The sequence below is a fragment of the Prionailurus viverrinus genome, chromosome C2 (assembly GCF_022837055.1).
Source record: "Prionailurus viverrinus isolate Anna chromosome C2, UM_Priviv_1.0, whole genome shotgun sequence".
In the NCBI taxonomy this organism is placed as follows: Eukaryota; Metazoa; Chordata; class Mammalia; order Carnivora; family Felidae; genus Prionailurus; species Prionailurus viverrinus.
In genome coordinates, this window is record NC_062569.1 from 112,529,069 (window position 1) to 112,551,094 (window position 22,026).

The 22,026-nt window shown below is 35.7% G+C and overlaps 1 non-coding gene across 1 annotated transcript; it reads left to right on the top strand.

The window, feature by feature from the left end:
* The first annotated feature begins 4,226 nt into the window (after positions 1-4,226).
* On the top strand, positions 4,227-4,356 carry LOC125175879 (small nucleolar RNA SNORA20). The gene has a single exon (XR_007156041.1). It is a non-coding gene; the product is annotated as a small nucleolar RNA SNORA20 (small nucleolar RNA).
* Positions 4,357-22,026: the final 17,670 nt, after the last annotated feature.

A 22,026-nucleotide genomic window follows, 5' to 3' on the forward strand; every position in this document is an offset into this window, starting at 1 on the left:
GTTTTTGATCTATTACATAAAATATTAATATATTATTTATGTAGAAGTGAAACTTGGACATTAGAAAAATGTTTTTTAAAATATGAATGTATTAATAAAATAAAGGTAAACTATAATCCCTTAACCAAGTGATAACCAAAGTTAGTGTTTTATAGTATATCCTTCCATTTATTTTTCTGATGTTATATATCTATATCTATATCTATATCTATATCTATATCTATATCTATATCTATATCTATCTACATACATATATATGTAACCAAAAAAATATAATAATATAATAAATGTTTAATATAATATATATAATATATAATATATATTATATAATTATTTTTAACAAAATGAGATAATACTGTAAATTATTCTATAGTTTAATTTTTATTTATTTTTTAAATTTAATTTTATTTTAATTCCAGTGTAGTTAACATGCAGTGTTATATTAGTATCAGGTGTAAAATATAGTGATTCAGTTGTTCCATATGCTATTCGATGCTTATCAAGATAAGTGTATATCATTAATCCCCTTGCCCTATTTCATCCATTCCCTACCCACCTTTCCTCTGGTAACCCTCTGTTTGTTCTCCTTATTAACAGTGTGTTTTTTGATTTGTCTCTGTCTTTCTTTTTTTCTTTTCTTTGTTTTTCTTCTAAAATTCCACATATGAGTGGTACTATGTCATGTTTGTCTTTCTCTGACTGACTTAGTTTACTTAGCGTTATATTCTTTTGATACATCCATATTGTTGCAAATGGCAAGATTTCATTCTTTTTATGGCTGAATAATATTTCGTTGTATATATGGCACATTTTTATCCACTCATCTATCAATGGACACTTGGGTTGTTTCCATAGTTGGCTATTGTAATAATGCTGAAATAAACATAGGGTGCATGTATCCCTTTGTGTGTGCATTTTTTAATTTTTTGGGGTAAATACTCAGTAGTGTGGTTTCTGGATCATAGAATAGTTCTATTTTTAACTTTATGAGGAAGCTCCATACTGTTTTTTCCACAGTGGCTGCACCAGTCTGCATTCCTACCAACAATGCAAGAAGTTTCCCTTTTCTCCACATCCTTACCAACACCTATTGTTTTTTCTGCTTCTTATTTTAGCCATTCTGAAAAGTGTGAGGTGATACCTCATTGTAGTTTTGATTTATATTTTCCTGTGATCAGTGATGTTGAACAACTTTCATGTGCTGTTGGCCATCTGTATGCCTTTGGAGAAATGTTTGTTCGTGTCTTCTGCCCACTTTTAAATTGGATTACTTGATTTTCTGGTGTTGAGTTGTATAAGTTCTTTATATATTTTGAATACCAATCTTTTATTGAATATGTCATTTGCAAATGCCTTCTCTCATTCCATAGGTTGCCTTTTAGTTTTGTTGATTGTTTCCTCTGCTGTGCAGAAGCTTTTTATTTTGATGTCTCTATAGTTTATTTTAGTGTCCCTTGCCTCAGCATACATCTAGAAAAAAAGTTGCTACAGCCAATGTCAGAGAAGTTACTGCCTGTGCTGTCTTCTAGGATTTTTATGGTTTCAGGTCTCACATTTAGGTCTTTCATACATTTTGAGTTTATTTTTGTGTTTTGTGTAAGAAAGTGGTCCAGTTTCTTCCTTTTGCATGTAGATGTCCAGTTTTCCAAAAATCATTTATTGAAGAGACTTTTTCCATTGCATATTCTTACTTCCTTTGTTGAAGATTAATTGACCATATATCTGTGGATTTATTTCTGGGCTTTCTATTCTGCTCTATTGATCTATGTGTCTATTTTTTTGTGCCAGTACCATACTATGTTGATCACTAAAGCTTTGTAATATAACTTGAAGTCTGGAATTGGATGCCTCTCCAGTTTTGTTTTATTTATTCAAGATTGCTTTGGCTATTTGGGGTCTTTTGTGGTTCCATAGAAATTTTAGGATTGTTTGTGAAACAATCCTGTGAAAAATGCTATTGGTATTTTGATAGGGATTGCATTGAATGTGTAGACTGCTTTGTGTAGTATAGCCATTTTAACAGTATTTGTTCTTCTAATCCATGAGCATGGAATGCCTTTCCATTTCTTTCTGTCATCTTTAATTTCTTTCATGAAGGTTTTATAGTTTTTAGAATATATGTTTTTCACCCCTTTGGTTAAGTTTATTCCTAGATATTTTATTATTTTTGGTATAATTGAAAATGGGATTGTGTTCTTAATTTCTTTTTCTGATGCTTCATTATTAGTGTATTGAAATGCAATGGGTTTCTGTGTATTGATTTTGTATCCTGCAACTTTACTGAATTCATTTATCAGTTGTAGTAGTTTTTTGGTGGATTCTTTAGGGTTTTCAATATATCATATCATATCATCTGCAAGTAATGAAAATTTTACTTCTTTCTTATCAATTTGGGTGCCTTTTATTTTGTTGTTATTGTTGTTGTCTGATTGCTATGGCTAGGACTTCCAGTACTATGATGAATAAAAGTGGTGAGACTGGACATTTTTTTCTTGTTCCTGATCTTAGGAGAAAAGTTCTCAGTTTTTCACCATTGAGTATATTAGCTGTGTTTTTTCATGTATGGCTTTATTATGTTGAAGTACATACCTTCTAAACCTACTTTGTTGAGAATTTTTATCATGAATGGATGTTATACTTTGTCAAATGCTTTTTCTCCATCTTTTGAAATGATATGATTTTTATCCTTTCTCTTACTGATGTGATGTATCACATTGATTGATTTGTAAATATTAACCCACATTTGCATCCCAGTAATAGGTGCCACCTGATCATGGTATTGGTTTTATTTTATTTTTTATGTTTTCTTGAATTCAGTTTGCTAACATTTTGTTGAGAATTTTTGGATGTATGTTCATCAGAGATGTTGGTCTGTAGTTCTCTTTTTTGTGGTATCTTTATCTGATTTTGGTAGCAGGACAATGTTGGCCTCATAGAATTAATGTGAAAGTTTTCCTTCCTCTTCTATTTTTTGGAATAGTTTGAGAAGAATACGTATTAGCTCTTTTAAATGTTTGGTAGAATTTGCCTGTGAGGCTGTCTGGTCCTGGACTTTTGTTTGTTAGGACTTTTTTGATTACCGATTCAATTTCATTGCTGGTAATCAGTCTGTTCAAACTTTCTATTTCTTCCTGCTTCATTTTGTTAGGTTATGTGTTTCTAGGAATTTATCCATTTCTTTGAGATTGCCCAATTTGTTGGCATATAATTTTTCATAATATTCTCTCACAGTCATTTGTATTTTTGTGTTATCAGTTGTTATTTCTCCTCTTTCATTTGTGATTTTGTTTATTTTAGTTCTTTCTCTCTCTGTCTCTTTGATGAGTCTGGTAGAGGTTTATTAATTTTGTTGGCCTTTTCCAAAAGCCAGCTCCTGGGCTCATTCATCTGTTCTATTGTTTTTGTTTGTTTGTTTGTTTGTTTTGTTTTGTTTTGTTTTAAGTTTTTATATCACTTATTTCTGGTCTAATATTTACACCTGGTTTTTGAGTTTGGTTCTTCTTTTTCTAGCTTCTTTAGATATACGGTTAGATTGTTTATTTGAGGTTTTTCTTGCTTTTTGAGTAGGCCTATATTACTATAAATTTCTCCCTTAAAACAACTTTGACTGTATTGCAAAGATTCAGAACCATTGTAGTTTCATTTTCATTTCTCTCCATGTGCTTTTTGATTTCTTCTTTGATTTCTTGGTTGACCCGCTCATTGTTTACTAGCATGTTATGTAACCTCATGTGCTGTTTTTAAATTTTTTTATGGTTGATTTCTAGTTTCATAGTGTTGTGGTAAAAAAAGATGCATGATATGACTTCAGCATTTTTTATTTGTTGAGGCTTGTTTCATGGTCTATGTGACTTATTCTGGAGAATGTTCCATCTGCACTTGAAAAGAATGTTTATTCTGATGTTTTAGGGTAGAATTTTCTGAAAACACTGTTAAATCTATCCAGTCCAGTGTGTTATTCAAAGCCACTGTTTCCTTGTTGATTTTTTTGGTTTGGATGATCTGTCCATTGATGTAAGCAGGGTGTTGAAGTCCCCTACAATTATTATATTACAGTTGATTAGTTCCTTTATGTTAGCATTAACTGTTTTATGTATTGGGGTGATTCCATGTTGAATGCATAAATATTTACAATTGTTATATATTATTAAAGTGTCCCCTTTATTATTACATAATGCCCTTCTTTTTCTCTTGTTACAGTCTTTGTTTTAAAGTCTATTTTGTCCCATCCCATTGATTTGCTGCTCTGGTTTTTCAGTTATATCAGCAGTTATACACATGGGAAAGAACAATTTTAGGCCATTATAAATGGAGATGGAGTAACCATTTCATCTATTCCGCATAGTCCAGACATTGTTTCCATGTCTAAATAAACCATGTAAGCAGAATCCAATCAAGGTGCTTATGGTGAACTTCTATGTATATTTATTTTATAAAAATATTGATTAGGGACACTTGGGTGGCTCAGTCCATTGAGTGTCTGACTCTTGATTTTGGTTCAGGTCTTGATCCCCAGGTTGTGGGATTGAGCCCTGTGTCAGGCCCCATGCTGAGTGGTGAGCATGCTTAAGATTCTTTCTCTTTCCCTCTGCTGCTCTCCCCCACTTGTGCTCTCTCTCTCCTTCCCTCCTTCTCTCTCTCTTTCTCTCTCTCTCTCTCTCTCTCTATATATATATATATATATTTTTTTTTTCTCTCCCTTCTCCTTATGGGATCCCTATAACCTTTGACAGAGTTGCTGAGTTTCCTAAGTCTATTCTCATTTTATATATATTTTTTCTGTTACCTGTTCAGCTTGATTACTTTCCATTACTCTGACCTCCAGGTCACTAATTTGCTCCTCTGTTGCCTCTAGCCTGCTACTTACTCTCTTTAGTGTAATTTTAATTTTGTTTATTGTGTTCATCTCTAATTTGTTTTTTTTTTTTACTCTCTTTGTAAAGGGCCTCACTGATGTCCTCTACTCTTTTCTCAAGTCCAGTGAATATCTTTGTGAGTATTACTTTAAATTCTCTATCAGGCATATTATTTATATGTGTTTCACTTTGGTATCTTGCTGTGGTTTTGTCCTGTTCTTTCATTTGGGACATATTCCTCCATCTCCTCATTTTTTTCTAACTCTCTGTGTCTGTTTCTGTGTGTTAAGAGGGTCTGCTATGTCTCTCTGGTCTGGAAAGTAATGGCCTTATGAAGAAAAGGTCATATAGTGCCCTGCAATGCAGTTTCCCCAGTTACCCAGAACCTGGCACTTCAGGAGATGTCTCCTATATGTGTTACATGTACCCTGCTATTTTGTCCTGGCCAATCTTCCTTCATTCCAGTCATCTGCAGAGTCTCTCTTTGCCTTTATGGACAGGGTTTGGTCCCCAGCTGAGATGGGGCACCCAGTTTTAACAAGTTGTGGCTTGAGCCTTCACAGGGCCCCTGTTCTCACTGCTACCACCAAAATGCACAGGTTGGGAGATACACTGTTGGCACTAGTCTTTTGAGGGAGGGAACCTGAAGCATGAGTAGGTAGGCTAAGGTAGGCATGACTGAGAAGGGTGGACCCACTGAAGAGCTGGGAAGCAGGGCTTGATGTAAGCAAATTAGGTAGTGAAAATGGGCACTGTGTGACTTCTATAGGTGACCATGTGTTTATCCTGAGGAGCAGGGGAGGGAGACGTCACCTGCCAGCTTCTTTGGTACTGGAGGAATCTCCCTCTGAGGTGAGTAAATAATTATCCCTCCAATATACACCAAGAGTTTTTCAAACTGCTGCTTCTGCCCTGTATCTCTGTAGGCTGTTTCTTGTGCTGCCTCTTTAAGGTAGGGGACTCCACTTCCTATCACACTCCAAGCTCTCCTGGAACTGAGCCCACTGATTTTTAAAATTCCAGACTTTCAGTCATTTGGTTTTAAGAACTCACAAAATCCAGCCCCTCTCACTTTCAAACCCAAATATTATGCGGGTTCATGTTCCTCGTTTAGGGTTCCTGGTGTGACAATCTGCTTCTCATCCTTCTCCTTGCCTGCAACTCCCTTCCAACCACAGACAGCCACGGTCTGTTTCATTCCCCACATCTCCACCCTTCCTACCCTCTTCAGTGTGGCCTCTTCTCTACCTTTTGTTGTGGACTTTGTTCTGACAGTCTCTGGTCATTTTCTGGGTTATTTCTGCTGATATGAGTGTTATCTAATTGTGTCCATAGGATGAGGTAAACTTAGGGTCCTCCTACTCTTCCATCCTCCCAGCCTCTCTTCTGTAGCATAATTGTTTAATGAATAACAATAACCATTTAAATGTCAATGTATATATTTTTTATCATTTTTAATGGGTACAAAATATTTATCATAATTTAACAAAATATCAAATAATGGACAATTAAGTTTTCTGGGGAGCAAGGACTGTTAGAAAAATGAGATACTTATGCATGCATCTTTATGTAACTCCTCTGTTATTTCCTTAGGATAAGCTACTGGGAATGGGATTGCTGGATCAAAGAGGAATCTTTTTTTCAATATAATTTATTGTCAGGTTAGCTAACATACGGTGTATACATTGTGCTCTTCATTTTGGGGGTAGATTTCCATGATTCGTTGCTTACAGACAACACCCAGTGCTCATCCCAACAAGTGCCCTCCTCAATGCCCATCACCCATTTTCCCCTTGCCCCTGCCTCCTCCAATCAACCCTCAGTTTGTTTTCTGTATTTAAGAGCCTCTTATTGTTTGCCTCCCTCCCTCTCTGTTTGTAACTATTTTTTCCCCTCTCCTTCCCCCATGGTCTGTTAAGTTTCTGAAGTTCCACATATTTATCCAAAGGATACAGGAGTGCTGACTCATAGAGGCACATGTACCACAATGTTTATAGCAGTGCTTTCAACAACAGCCAAATTATGGAAAGAGCCTAAATGTCCATCAACTGATGAATGGATAAAGAATATGTGGTTTATATATACAAAGAGGAATCATTTTTAAAGTTATTGGCACATATTAAGAAATTGTTCCCCAGAGAGTTTGCATTTACTCATGCTTCCAACAAAAGTGTGCAAAGGTACCTGTTTCTTTATATGCTATAATTATGAAGTCATCCTTCAGCTTTTTATTCCTTGCTAAACGGGTGAGCAGAAAAATAATAGGACATTGCTTTGGAGTGAAGTTTCTATTCTAAAATTATATTTATTCATTCACTATTTGATTATTGGTCTTAATAATTAAATTATGCAGCTCATGCTTGATTTCAAGGGCATATATAGACCTACACATATCTTAAATATAATAAATATAATTACTTTTTTCTAGTCTCTCAAATTCTTTCAAATTCAAAATATCCAATAGACTCTTGGGGGAGAAAATATACATTCATTTAAGGACCCTTGTTTTGTCCACTGGGAGAAAAAGAAAGATTAGATAGTAAAATAGTAACTTTATATCTTGTTTATATTTTATTATTTATTGAGAGCTCTGTGTTCCAGGTGCTGAATTAAACTTTTTACATGAATCGTCTGTTTTCCTTACCCATTCTTATGTAGTAGTAGTAAAGTATTCCCACTGTTAAAAGTGTCATGGCTCTAAGTGATAATAACATAATTTGAGTCCATGTTTGTGCAGGACCAGAATTACTAATAACTGCAATATACTAGTTTTTGTAAAGTGGTCTTATGTTAATGATGATATGAATCAATTCTGTCTTGATGAATGAAGAATAAGATCATTAATGTCATCACATCATACATCTGGTAGCGATGTTTTATTCCTTCATCAGAAAGTTAAAGAATGAGAAGGGAGGGGATTGTCTGCTATTTTTTACTTTGTTCAGCTCCCTTTCTTGATGCCAGATTTCTGTTTAAGCCAGTCACTTAGGGCACAGTGGTTTGTGTGAGAGCTAATACTCTTCTTTTCCCATGGGCACTTGTCCATCCCTCTTCTGTTTCTCTTCATCTCTTCTTGGGGCAACATGTAATCTGCCAGGCCTAACTCATTACTCACTCTGGGACCTGTATATTTGCCAGAAGTCAGAACACTGGCCTTGGTGGTTATGTGGTCCTTGCTCTCTGCCCTCTGGAGTCTAGGGTGAGAGATCCTGTCACATTGGAAAGCATTAATCCTGCTGTCTCTCAAGCCACCAGCCCTGCTATATCAGACCACAAGCTGAGTTTTCTTCTCTTTCTATAGAAAGCAGTAGCACATTAGCCAGGATATGGCCTGGGTTTCTGTTTTTTATAGACTTGCAGAGGCCAGGGGGAGGCATAACTGTCTACAAGTATCTCCAAATATTTCTTACAATTTAATCCTTGTTTTCCTTTATGTGACTAAGGTTTTCACTGTGCAGATCTGGATCTCTAACAATGCTTGCATAAAAGTTTACATTCACCCTGATATTTTTCCATCTTTTAGCCTAACAGAATGGGAACTCGATATAGCCAGAATTATATTGCTTTACACAGCAAGAGGGACTTTGTTCATTTGTTCCTTTCACAAATATTCAGTGAGGGCTAAATGTATGCCAGACACAAGGAATAGAGGAGTGAACCAGACAGACTAGATCCTCCCTTAATTGAATGGCATTAGGGTAAGAAGGCAGCAATGAAAAATAATCAAATAAATGAGATTTTTTGAATGAGGTTTTTGATGCATGCTACGAAATAAATAAATGTAGTATGTTGTAATAGGAAGTGATGGTTTAGGGTGGTGGAAAAGGCTATTTCCAATTGAATGTCAGTGAAGAGGTAACATTTGAGCTAATACTGGGTGACTAGAAGGCACCAGCTATTCAGAGATCTAGAAACAGACAACTCCAGCGTGAGAGAACAAGGACAAAGACCCCAGGGAGGAAAATATTTTGGCCCATTCTAGAAAGGCAATGTTGCAAGAGCATAGGGAATGAAGGGTGAAGGTGGGAGAATTCACAGGTAAGGGAAAGTCAGATCAACTGGGATCTAATGGGCCATGGAATTTAGATTTTGTTCTAAATGGAATAGAAGACTACTGAAGAGTTTGATGTGGGAGTTGGAAAAATCTGTTTTGTGTTTTTAAAGCATTACTCTGGCTTTTATGTAGATTATAAAGGAGCATAAGTGGAAGGGAAACAACCAGCTGGGAGGCTTTTTTGCAGGAATTAAAGCTGGAGTTAACAGTGACTTAGACCAGGATAAAAATAGTGAAAATAAAGAGAAGTAAACAGATGTGGAATATGTTTTTTAGGTGGAGTTAAAAGCATTGTTGATGGATTGTATGGTAGTAGTGATGGTGTTGAGGTAAAGGAAATACAAGAATCAATTCTAGATTTTTCCCCTACATAACTCTATATTTTTCGCCTGAGAAATTGGATAGAAAGTGATGACATTTACTGAGTCAAGGAAGATTCAGGAAAAACAGTTGTCATGGAGTGGAAGTTAAGACCTCTGTTAGGCAAAATTATAATTGATATGCCCTTTAAGATATGCAAGTGAAAATGTCAGTCAGTTAGTTGGATTCGGTGGGATTTAGTTGAGATTAAAGAATCCTCTTTTAATTAATTGAATCTGATGAACAAAATTATGTAGTTTTGTATGAGGAAAAAAATTCTCAATCTAGCATCTCTATTTCTGTCAATGATGCCATTTTTCTTTTTTCTTCTTTTTAAGTTTATTCATTTTGAGAGAGAGAGGGAGAGAAAAAGAGCGTGCACACGAGTGGGGGAGGGGACAGAGAGGGAGAGAGAGAATCCCACGCAGGCTCTGCACTGTCAGTGTAGAGCTCGATATGGGGCTCAAACCCATGAACCACGAGATCATGACCTGAGCTGAAGTTGGACACTTAACTGATTGAGCCGCCCAGGCTCCCTGATGCTATTTTTCTCATTACCCAATGCCTTAGTCTGTTTGGGCTGCTATCACAAAATGCTGTAGATTGAGTAGCTTATAAACAACAGAAATTTTTTCTCATAGTTCTGGAGGCTGTGAAATCCAAGACCAACAAGATTATGTACTTAAATACTTCATTAAAGCACAAAACAAAACAAATGAAACCTAGGTGGGGATTGAATTAAAGAAAGAGCATGGGCTTTGGAGAGAGAAAGTTCTTGGGGATTTTGTGAGTTTTCACTAAGAAAATGTGTATAAAAATTCTTTACACCCTATAAAGTACCACCTGAAATCATTCTTAGCATCAGAAATTTATAAAATGAAGCACTATTAAAATGAAGCACCATGTTGCAAATTTTCTTGGCTTGGCTGTTACTATACCTTTGTCTCTGGCCACATAGGACATTTTCTTGTATTCTGAAATCCTTTCATTTCTAACCAGAATGCTTGGAATTAAAGAACTGAAATTTGTCACTGTTGAATTAAAGTTTTATACTATTCCTTTGGGTTTCTTTTAAGTTTATTTATTTTGTTCACCCTGTTTGAATTGGAAGAAAAAGACACACAAATTGAATTAGTGGCAAGCACGTTCGGTTGCCTCTGAAGTATGCATGCTCAGGCTCCTTTCTGAATCAATCTACCAAACACTTTCAACCAGCTTTTGAAGAAGCCTGATTAAAAACACTGCCAGACAGCACCCTTAGAATCATGACAACTCGCATGTCTTCTCAGCTTCTTTGAAGCTTCTTTGAAGAAACCAGAGAAAGAAAAAATCACGTTTCATACTTTGTTGTTTATTCACAACAAAAGAAACGCTTAAGAATTTAGATAACATACATACATGCTGCCTTGAATTTAGGCTGTCAATTTATGCAGAGTGAAAGCAAAACATACAGCCTCTGTGTGAAGAATGTACTCTGGTACTCAGGCAATGGGCAACCAGACAGAGCTTGACAGTGTGGGCCAGATGAGCCAGTATCCTGCAGGAGGCCCTAACAACATCTACTGCTCCAAGTGCATTTCACTTTCACTCTGCCGCTGTTGGACTAAACAATCTCGTAAAAGTTAATGGCCTTCTCCAGGGCTGGCAGTGAAATTGCTGGTATTGCAGAGAGTAATTTTTTAAAAGTCATTACAGTACACACCAGTAGAGTCTATTTCAGGTTTCCAGTCCTTTTCCTAAGGGACAAAGTTAGCTTTCAACAAAATGAAATCGCCAGTAGAAAGACACCATGATTTTCAACTTACAGATTTTTCTGAGAGTGTGTTGAATAAAACACTTCACATATTTTTTGGTGAGATGTTTCTTTCTATAGTCTCCTGCCTGCCCTACCTCCCATTCTAGAGTCATGAATCAACTTGGCTATCATCAGACGGAAGAGGAGAGCTCAGTTCTTCACTATTGGTTTAACTGGGTCTGTATGTGAAGAGTGTCTTCTAATCGTTATCACAAATGTTCTATTTTAACTATGGAGTGAAGAGGGCCTAAAAAGAGACCAAGTAGATTTAGCAAGTTTTCTGCGATTATTCTGAATTGCAGAGGAAATTAGACCCAAATAGACCAAAAAATTTATTTTTATGGAGGTTTTCTGTTTACTAACTTAAGGAATACCAGACATATTATATCATCATTTTGCAACCACAAGCAAATTAACAGTTCTAGCTAGGTAATGGTCACCAAGGACTACTAACATCATAAAAAGAGGGGGGTGGCGAGAAACCTTTACATTATAAAACCTATGAGGTGTCTTGCCAAAAATATTAAATTTGAATCTGTTCAGTCCTCTATATGTAAGTAATATCATACAGAAAATATAGTGAGTGGAGGAACATGTTAAATGACAGCATGGGGATGTAATCAGCAAAAATGAAACTGCAAAAATTACACAGGAAAAACAACCTGCTCTCTTCAACAAATTGGAAAAACAAAAACAGAAACAAAAAAACAACCAGTGAGGAATTTATAGATTTAAAGGAACTTACATTGTGACATATAGACCTCATTTGCATTCTGAGTTCAACAAACAAATTTAAGAAATGATTACAAAATGGAGGAAAGTTGAAATCTGACTAGAGTATGTTATGACCTTATGGAACTGTTTGTTTTTACTTGAGTGGTATTCTAAATGAGAGCCCTTGCTCTCAAACTTTTGGGTCTCAGGATTTCTTGTAACTTAAAGAATCATTGAGGACCCTAAAGTTATTTTGTTTAAGTGGGCTATATCTATTGATATGTATGTATTGTAAACTAAAATACAAAAATTAAAATAAAATATTAACTCATTTAAAATAAAAATAATCTAGTTACACATTTTCATAAAAATAGCTATATTTTCCAAAACAAATAAAAAAATAAAGGAGAAATGTGGCACTATTTTACATTTTGCAAATCTTTAAAATAACTTTCTTTATAGAAAACAGATGAATTCTAATATCTGCTTTTGCATTCATTCCTTTGTGATATCACATGTCGTGTAGCCTCTGGAAAACTTCACTGTCTACTCATGAGGATAGGAAAGAAAAAGGCAACCACAATCTTAATGTTATTTGAAAATGAACTCCTTGAAGGAGTGATGGGGACACCCGTGGGTCAACCGGCCCATACTGTTAGAACTACTATATTAGAGATACATTCTGATGTACTAAAAATGAAAAAAACCCACATATTTTTAGTATTAACTTCATTATAATCTGGGATGGAGATTATATTTGATACACTACTTTTTATAATTTGGTAATTGTTCAAACTGGATAGGCAATGCATCAGATTCATTAAACTAAGCCTGGTAAGTTTAAGCTTACCATAACAAAAAGGAAAAAAAATCAAGTGAATAACAGTAAAAGTGTTTTGTAAGTGGGGCAATTCTTTGACTATAATACAACTATGATTAATTACAATATTGAAATTTTGGACAAGAGAAGTAGTAAAAAAAAGATAAGTAGGAATGGGGTCTGCTAGCATTGTCTTTACAAAAACATGAATGAATATACTGTGGGTGAGATGATAATATTTGAACATTAAGATTTTTTGGAAAGATACATAGTTTTCACCTTTTAATTGACACTGATAAGTTTTTGTCATCAGAGTGTCAAGTTACAAAGTTAATATAAGTTTTTAAAGTTGGATGAAAAAGAGTTAAGAAATTGTAGGTTTTAATTTCCTAAGTTATGTGTTTCTTATAGTAGAAATAAAAAAGTAACTTTGGTGAGAAAATTTTCCCACAGAGAAAACATCAATTCTGAATGGTTTTACACATGAGTAATAATAAGCTTTCACTGAGAAGATCATCTAATCTTATATAAAATCTTTAAAAGTGTCAAGGACTACTGGAAAATGTCCCTAATTCATTCTATAAGGCATTATAAATTTGATATCAAAAGCAGACAAGGGTAGAAGAAATGAGAAGTATTGGCCTGGGATGTAGATGCAAAATTTCTCAACAGAACAATAGAAAACTAAACATAAAATAGTGTATAAAACACAAAATATATATGATGAAGTTAAGGTTTACCTATGGAACTCAAGGAAGATTTAATATCACAAAACTCTTTAAACATCATTTACCGTACCAATGAAGTAAAAGAGAAAACCTGTAAGACTACCTTAAGACTACCTCAGTAGATGTAGAAAGCAAATCATGATAAAATCGTTAGTAAATTAAGATCGGGAAGGACATCAGCAAGATGGAGAAATAGGATGTCTCAGCACCATACCTCCCATAGAAACACTCATTTTTAACAACTATTCCCAAATAAAAACACCTTTATGAAAAGCCAGGAGAACACCTGCAAAGTTCCAGTACCTTGGTGGACCAAAAAATGTGAGACTAGATGCATTGAAGAAGGTAAGAGCAGTTTCACTTCACCCATGTCACCCCTGTCTTGAGGAAACACTACTCTGGGGAAAGAAAAATGCCTTCAGGTCTTGATTTTTCCCATGGGGTTAAATGAGAGCAAAATGTGACCCCAGCTTTCCTAATGTTTTAGAATGTTGCCCAGGAGATCCATTTCTGCCTTGCCCCACCCAGAACACTGAAGGGATTGAAATGGCTGAGAAATCTCAGGACCATTAGAAGCAGAGAGAAAGGTGGGGCTCACAGAACCCAGGGGATCTTAACAACAGGCCTCCTGCTGAAGGTCTCCACCAAGAGCCCCACCCACAACTCTGTAGGACTCTTCATCTGACAACTCCTGACTATGAGTGGATGCACACTCCCAGCAACTTTCACTCCCCTGCAGACTGAACACAAAGAAGCCTCCTTGGATGGCACATGAGAGCCACCACAGACTTTCTAGAAGCTCCCACATACAACACACAAACATTAGCTGGCTCAACTCTGTCGGATGGGGAAATGGCACATGACCTTGACACTTAAGGGCACTGTTGTGGAGAAAATAAACAAGAGACTCTCAGTACCCAGCCTGGCTTTTCAGAATTAAGGCAAAATACACAATTCTAACTCTTCCCTCCAAAGAATGAATAAGAGGAGTGGAGCAGCTGCACCATTAGGAAAGGTCTGAGAGACTATCATAATCTCTAACCAGGCTGACTGGTTAAGGTCTTTTTTGAGGCCAGTCAGTAAGATTGGAGAAGGTAATCGCTTCTTCAAATGTGAAGACAATAATACATAACTTTAAGGATATGAAGAAGTATTGAAAACTATCAAGATTGAACCACCAATAAATAGAAAAGTTGAACAGACCAATAATAAGAAGACTGAATCAGTAATCAAAACCTTCCAACAAGGAAAAAAGCCCAAGATCCGATGGCTTCACAGGTGAATTTTACAAAAATTTAAATAATTAATGCCAATCCTTCTCAAACTCTTCCAAAAAACTGTAGAGGTGAGGACATTTCCAAACTCATTTCATGAGGCCAGCATTAATGTTATACTGAAGCTCAACTATGATACTAAAAGAAATTAAAACTGCAGGTAATTGTACCTGATGAACACTGTTGCAAAAATTATTGATAAAATACTAGCAAACTAAATCCAGCAGCACATTAAAAGGATCATACAGCATGGTCAAATGGGATTTATCCTTGGATTTAAGGATTATTCAACACATGCAAACCAATCACTGTGATATGCTATGTTAACAGAATGGAATATAAAAATCATGTGAACATCTCAGTAGATACAGAAAAAGCATTTAACAAAATTCCTAATATTATACTCAACAGTGAAAAGCTAAAAGCTTTTCTTCTAATATCAGGAACAAAACAAGGATGCTCACTTTGACCACTTCTATTCAATATTGTAGTGTAAGTCCTAGCCAGAACAATTAGACAAGAAAAAGAAATAAAAGATGTCCAAATTGGAAAGGAAGAAATGAAATAGTCTCTTTTTGCAAATGACATGATCCTATGTGTAGAAAACCCTGAAGACTGCACCAAAACAAACAAACAAACAAACAAACAACTTTTAGAATTAATAAACAAATTCAAGGAGTTTGCAGGATACAAAAATCAGCATACAAATATCAGTTGTACACCTATACATGAAAAAAAAAAACTATCTGAAAAAGAAATTAACAAAAACAATCCCGTTTACAGTAGCACTATACAAGATAAAATACTTAGGAATAAATTAAACCAAGGAGGTGAAAGATTTGTACACTGAAAATTATAAAACACTGGTGAGACTGAAGAAAATGGAAGTCAAAGATAGCTCATGTTCACAGATTAGAAGAATTAATATTAAAAGTCTGTAACCCTCAAAAGAATGTACAAACTCAATGCAATCTCTATCAAAATTCCAATAGCAGTTTTTACACACACACACACACACACACACACACCCTAAAATTCATATGGAACCACTGAAGACTCCAAATTGCCAAAGAAATCTTGAACAAGAAGTAAAAGGCTGGAAGCATCATATTTTCTGATTCCAAATTATGTTACAAAGTTATAAAATCAAAACAGCATGATACTGGAATAAACCTATGTATCTAAAAACAGACCTGTAGAACAATGAAACAGAAGAGAAAGCCCTGAAATAAACCTCGCATCGTCATCTATTCTTCAACAAGGGCACCACAAATACAAGATTAAGGGAGGGTAGTCTCTTCACTAAATGGTGTTGGGAGAACTGAATATCCACAAGCAAAAGAATAAAATTGGGTCCATGTCTCACACCATATATAAATATCAACCAAAATGGATTAAAGACTTCAATGTAAGACCTAAAACCATAAAACTCCTAAAACAAAGCAGAGAAAAAGCTCACTGAAATAGGTCTTGGCAATGTTTTTCAAACATAACCCTAGAAACAGGCAACAAAAGCAAAAATGGACAAGTGGGATTTCACCTAACTAAAAACTTCTGGACAGCAAAGGAAACATTTGACAGAGTAAAAAGACAACCTATAGAATGAGAGAAACTATTTGAAAACCATACATCTTATGAGAAGTTAATATCCAAAATATATAAGCAATTCTTATAACTTAATAGCAAAACAAAACAATGCCAGCAGCAAAATTATCCATCTAGTTCCATTTAAATGTGTGAAACATTTATGGTCCATTGAGAGTCATGATTCTTGTGAAAATTTGCATACAAATGCAAATGCCTAACAGGGTGAAAAACCATGATCAAATGGCATAATCAGCTTAATTTGCATGATTCAAATAAGAAATTAAAAACATAACAGGCATATTTTTCTTATTTCTGATTCCTCTTCTCAAATACTCCTTGGTCTATTAATATTATTAATAAATAATATAGGCAGAAACCAGAATTGCCAAGTAATTAAAGCCATGAGTTCACCAGGAAAACTGCCCAGGACTGAATTATGTTTCTATTATTACTAAATGTGTGACTTGGGACAAGATATTTAGCATCTCTGTGTCTCAGAATCTTCATCTGTGAAATGGGAGTAATAGTATCACCCTCACATAATTTTAATAAGTTGTGGTATGGTTTGCATATTGATGAGGAATGTGGTTCTAAAGCCTGAAAAATTTCTACTGCCTCTTCTGTACAGAAGGAACCCAAGAAGTTCTATCCTTAGGTTATGTCTAGAATAGTTCGAAGCTTCTGCATAGTTTTAAGTGATTCCTTGATTGTGGCATTCAGAAAAAGTGTCAAGCATTGGCAAAAAAGCAGTTCAATGACTCTCAACTATAATACATTTTCATTTTCCTAAATGCATGATAAGCACCAAGGGAAGAATGTACTGTATATAAAACCAATTTCCCTGAGCTGTTGGTTATTTATAAACACTTTAACATAAACTCACATGCTGAATCTTATTTCCTTAGGTATATTTTATATTAATTGTTTTGTTTGAATTGTATTTGGATTAAGTTTTCAAATTTTAGTGTTCTGAAAAGTATTTAAATATTGCTGACAGCTAAAAATTTCAGTTCTCTGTTCAATCCTTTGACCAGTTACCATGGTTTACTGATTAACAGCAATGCATGATTGATTCCTTCTTCCACCACAGGTAAAGTGTCATAACAAGTTTCATCAGATATATGGTACTTCTGGGGTGCCTAGGTGACTCTTGATTTCAGCTTAGATCACTATTCCAGGATCAAGCCCCATTTCAAGCTCCACATTGAGTGTGGAGCCTGCTTTAGACTCTCTTTCCCTCTCTCTCTTCCATGCTCACATGGTCTCTCTCTCTCTCTCTCTCTCTCTGTTCTCTCTCTGTTTCTCTCTCTAAAATGAAAGTTAAAAAATATGGTACTAATAGGTATCAGGGGCTCACTAGTTCTCTTTGAAGACTGCAGGGATTTGGATCTAAGTTAAACTGAATTCAGATGTTGAAGTTAGACCAAGAAATTTGCTTCTGAACTTTGTTAATTCTTTAGTTCTAGGAAGTTGATATGTCAATGATTACTAAAAGATTTCTTATTGACTCTAAAAAATGCATAGTGCAAAATCAGAAAAGTCACATTTAGCACATTAAATGTTGATGAAAGAAACTGCATTTTTTACTTTTGTGAGTCATCGATACTGCAATATTTCAGTATCTTATAGTTCTTGTCATAGGGACAAAGGAATTTAGCAAGCATTTTGGCTGACTGGATGATGATATGATTTGTATGCAGAATATTTTTAGGTAAAGTCCTTTTGGGAATAACACCTACTGAGAAAGGAAAAAAAATATTACATTAATACAGCAGATTACAAAGGGTTAACAGAAATTCTTGTCCTGAAAAGTTATATTGTGCAGGCTCATAGATCAAACTCAGAAGATGGTGAGAGGGCTTTGGCTCTGCTGGCCATTTATCCACAGGAGGATCAGTTTAATAAGAAGTTCAATTGTAGGGTTGGCTTTACTAGAAACATACCAACTCATTCTATTATTCTAAATATTATGGCATTCCTTCCTCACTTGTAAAATTGGAAGAGATTTTCCTGGGAAGAAATAAGTAATTGTCTTGGATCTTTAGAAACAATTGTGAATTACACTGAAGGCAGATGCAGTAATGTCAAACTGTTGGACACTTGAGATGAGCCATTTCTTGGGTAGATTCCATTTTCTCAAAATGTCTGCTTAATCATAAATCCAAGAACTCTCTTGGCTCTCTAAGTTTCTTTGCCACCAGGGTGATTCTGGTAGGTGTATAGAGGTTTATTTAGACTTACCCAAAAATGAATTCAGTAGTAATGGGTATAGTGGATGCTATAGTGTGCAGTCCAGTTACTACCCTTCTAGAACCACAGCACTTACTGCCCCAGTTTACAGAAGTGCTGGTTACTAGTAGCTCTTAGCTAAGTCTTTCTCTAGAAATTGCCCTTAGCTAGAAGAAATTGCCCTATTGTATCTAATAACTGGTTATTGAAGAAGATACAAAGGTCCAACCTCATCACCTCCATTTGAGACTACTTTGAAGGGTCATTCCCAGCTTTAGAACTTCCCAGAGTTCTGGATGAGACTTCTGCTGGAGGACTGCATTGCAGTTCAGCTTCTCTGTCTGCCTAATACTTCCTTCCCTTCCTCAGTAGGTGTTGTTCCCAAGAGCACTTTACCAAAAAATATCCTGCATACAAATCTTCATTTCAGAGTCTCTCTCACAGGGAACGTATCCTCTGAGTTATGTCAGGACAATATCTTCTGATTATGTCAGGAGTGGTTCCAAGAAGTAGACTATGAAGTGAGTTGGATCTCCCTTTGGCCAACTGGTAATGACTCCATCATTGTTGGCAAGTAGAGTACTCATAGACCTCAACATGTTGTAGTGGTATATAGTTAAAACATTCACTAATGGTGAACTAAAATGGGATGCTAGTGAAAGGAAATGCCCCATTAGGAGAATATCTCAGGCATTTGAAAAGTTCTGGGGGATAGTAATTATAAGAACTATGGAATCAGACAGCCTTTGCTCAGTGCTATTGGTACATTTAAGAAAGTCATTCAAATGCTGAGGATAATTAATAATTAGTTAATTAGTTAATGTGAGCTCTGAAAGCCAAAGGGCCTTTTTAGTATCATAAAAAGAGACTTTCAAATCCTGAAGCTGGAAGGGAAGAAAGAACCTTTCAAGAGTAGTAGGGCTCCAGAGGAAGTTGACTTTTTAACTGTGACAAATCTGAAATGCCAAGATCAGAAGCCTAATGGAAAGACATGGAATCCTGGGTCTAGAGAGGGGGCCAACTGGGTCACTTTATCAAAAAATCTTAAATTCTTAAATTCTCCAGTTTCCTATGAGGGCAGAGAAGTTGTCCAAACATCCCTGTTAAACAATAGGGCTTCCTCATTCTGCTTTGCAAGACAATATATATTCCCCTCAGGATCTGTCTCTTCCTCCTCTCCTGACCATCAGACCAATATCTAGGGTCATAGAGTATAACCCAACCAGGGAAAGGCTAGGTTTTCTAAAGACAAAAAAAAAAAAAAAAAAAAAAAAGAATATATATCAAAGAATCAGTAAGGCCTGGTTACCATATTTTAGCAGGGGCGAAAAGAGTTTTTATAGGATTACTTCTTGAGGTGCTGGATTAGGGAGGGGAACATAAAGTTGGATACGTGAGTTTATTTCCCACTTTTCTGGGATATAGGATTAATTCCCTGGCAATACTTTAGGGAAAAAGGTGTTAGGATACTACTAGGATGATCCTTGGGAGCTTAGAAAAAACAAATGGCTGTTCTAAATGAAGTGGAAAGTCTTAACCTACTGTGACTAATAGCTGAAATAGGGATCAATAGGCAGAGAGAAGTGAAGATAGAGGGGATACACTATGTACACCCAGAAAACCTACCAGCTAACAGTGTGGGATTTGTAGGAGGGCTGTGGAGACATTTTGGTTACCAAAGCAACAAGGATTGTATTGGTGAGAGGGACATTCATGTCACTGGGAAGCTCAATGATATCTTTCCCCTTTAGTAAGGAATGATAGAAAGGTACTATTACCAAACTGGAAAAGGGGGTGATGGAGGCTGGGTACTTAATCATTAGAAGCAAGCTGTGCACAGTTATTGTAATGAGAGGCAGGACTGGAGTGGCAACTCAGGGTCTGACCTTCAGAGATATGAAATGACTAATAAGGCACAATATTATTAGGAAGAAGATCAATGAACAACCAACAAGGATATTGCTTAACTTATGCAACCAAAAGAAATGAAAAATCTATGATTAGGAGGCTAAGGGAACCAGCGCTATGTGGGAAATATGGCGATCCTTTGCCCACGTTCTAGACCTGAGCCAAGTTTCAGGCCCTGAGCCTACTGACTGAAGGAAATGCTGAGTCCACAGAAGGAAGGACTCTATATGGCAACAATTACCTCAATTATTTCCCCAAAGGAATGTATCACCACTTACTCAGTTAACCATATACTGAGGGAAAAAAGAATATCCAGACATTTCAAGGACTCTGGGATATAGGATCTGAGTTGAAGTTGATACCCAGAAATCTAAAGCATCACCCTGGAGCCCCACTATTAAAATGGGGATATAAGGTAATAAATGGAACAAAGGCCTAGGGATGACTCACATGGGTTGCCCTATCTCCAAACATATAACTGATAATTGGTACAACTCCCACACGAGTTCCTTGGCCTGTGGAATAAATGCTATCATAGTAAGGAAAGTTAGGTGGAAGTCATTGAAACTGGCTACCTCACCCCTAGTTGAGATGGTAAAAAAATAAATAATGTTGCATCCCAGAAGGAACGGCAGAGATCAAGACCTAAAAGAGGCAGAGATGGTTGTACCTGTGATTTAATTTTCCACTCTTACCTTCCTCCATCTTAGATCCTGTTGCATAATGATACACTACTGCAGGCTTAACAAAATTGTAGTCCCAGTTACAGCTGCTGTGTAGGGATGGCAGAGCAGATTAACATAGACTCAGGTATATGGTTTGCAGCCATTGATATGGCAAAGTGTGGTTATTTTCCACCATTGTTCAAAAAGTATATTAAAACTATTTTGTATTCATATGAAATAGAAAATATTTACCATGTATGGTCTTGATTCCAGCTATGTTAACTTTCCAACTGTCTCTTAAAATATAGTTCCACGAGACCTCAACCATTTGGATACTTTGCAGTATCACATTAATCCCCTATATTGATGACTCATATTAATTGGTACAAATAATTAAGAAGTGGTGAATATGTTGGAGGCTCTGATAAGATACATGTATGTGCTCCTTGATAAGACATGAATTATTTAAAAAATAACTTCTAGTTTTTCATAAAATATCTTGAGGAAAATAATAATAATCTATAATGTTATTGACTTGCCTTCCATATGTCAACTCTGTGCTTACTACTATATGTATATTACCATATTTTAATCTTACAACAAACCTATTACTGTTTTCACTTTACCAATGATGAACCTGAAGCTTATAATAGTTACATACTTGCTCAAAGTTTATACACTGGTAAGAAGATTCAGAGCCAGAACTCAGGTCTGTTTGACATCAAAACTCATGCTTACTTACTTCTCTGTTATTGCCCAAATACACAAATGGTTCCCCAAACCTGTAGTTCAGAGTTGATTCAGTAATACTCTTCTGTGGTCCTCTTCACTTCTTTCTTTTTGCCTTGTCACTAAACAGGAAATAACTCATTATTTTAGCCAGATGGCAGCCAATCACACCTCTCTGAGAAAAAATTCACTGCATTTACTTTAAATGATACATAAATCTTAATGTTTAAATTGCCCTTTCAACATAGTGCCAGGAAAAAATACAGGGGAAATGATTGAGTGTGGAGAGATTTGAGGCTTTCAAAAA